The 1,370-nt window shown below is 36.2% G+C and overlaps 1 pseudogene; it reads left to right on the top strand.

Moving 5' to 3' along the window:
- Positions 1-498, top strand: LOC105309644 (annotated as a pseudogene).
- The last annotated feature ends 872 nt before the right edge of the window (positions 499-1,370 follow it).

Genomic DNA, 1,370 nt, shown 5'->3' with positions numbered 1-1,370 from the left:
TGGAAGATTTGGGAGACAGTGGAGCTGTAGATCAGCTTAAAGAACTATGATCCTCAGAAGGACAAACGCTTCTCGGGCACCGTCAGGCTTAAGCGCACTCCCTGCCCAAAGTTCTCCATATGTGTTCTGGGGAACCAACAGCACTGTGAGGAGGCTAAGGCTGTGGATATTCCCCACATGGATATCGAGGCACTGAAAAAACTCAACAAGAATGAGAAACTGGTTAAGAAGCTGGCCACGAAGTATGATGCCTTTTTGGCTTCAGAGTCTCTTATCAAGCAGATCCCACGAATCCTGGGCCTAGGCCTAAATAAGGCAGGCAAGTTCCCTTCCTTGCTGACCCACAATGAGAACATGGTGGCCAAAGTTGATGAAGTAAAGTCCACCATCAAGTTCCAGGTGAAGAAGCTGCTGTGTCTGGCAGTGGCTGTTGGCCACGTGAAGATGACAGATGATGAGCTTGTGTACAACATCTACTTGGTGTCATTGCTCAAATAGAACTAGCAGAATGTCCGGGCTTTATACATCAAGAGCATCATGGGCAAGCCTTAACACCTGTACTAATATATATATATATATATATATATATATATATATATACACATGTATATACATATATGTATATATGTATATACATGTATATTTGACGTCACCTGTTAAGTGTGACCATATGCATATTCTCTTACTCAGAATTTCTACTCCTAAATATTAACTCAACAGAAATGCACTCATGTGTTGATAAAAGATATGTACAAAAAATCCACTCTTTATAGTGTAGACATGTACAACATTTGTAATATCAAAAAGTTAAAACAACCGAAATGTCAATCAACAGTACATAATACATTAACCATAGTATAATTCTGCAATGGAATTCTATAGAGCAATGAAAATGAATATGACTACAGGCAATGATTTGAATGGATCTTACAAATATACTGTGAGCAAATTTATTCAGGAAAAAAATCTAAATTTCCTAAGTCAATTTATATAAAGTACTGAAAAAGGAAAAACTAATCCAATCGGAAGTTATTTTGAGTGGGAGACCAATAATGTTCTATACTTTGATCTAGGTGCTAGTTAATTTCAGAGATATTATTTGAAAAATAAAGTTATCAAAATGTCTATAAAGCTCTAAATCTATAGAAACAAAAGGAAAGTTATTCAACTTTCTGCTGATTTTAAGCTTTCATTGAAGATATAATAAAATGATTCTGACAAAATGGAGGAGTTCATATTATTTGAGCAATATGTTATTGGTATCAGTGACTGAGAGATGACAGTAATCTAGTATGGTAGGTTAGATCTAGAAGATGGGGTTGACATAGGGAATGCAAGTTAGGATGAAAAAGCTCATGGGTTTATCTGGT

The sequence above is a fragment of the Pteropus vampyrus genome, unplaced genomic scaffold (assembly GCF_000151845.1).
Source record: "Pteropus vampyrus isolate Shadow unplaced genomic scaffold, Pvam_2.0 Scaffold814, whole genome shotgun sequence".
Lineage (NCBI taxonomy): Eukaryota > Metazoa > Chordata > Mammalia > Chiroptera > Pteropodidae > Pteropus > Pteropus vampyrus.
This window is presented reverse-complemented; position numbering and strand designations above follow the sequence as displayed.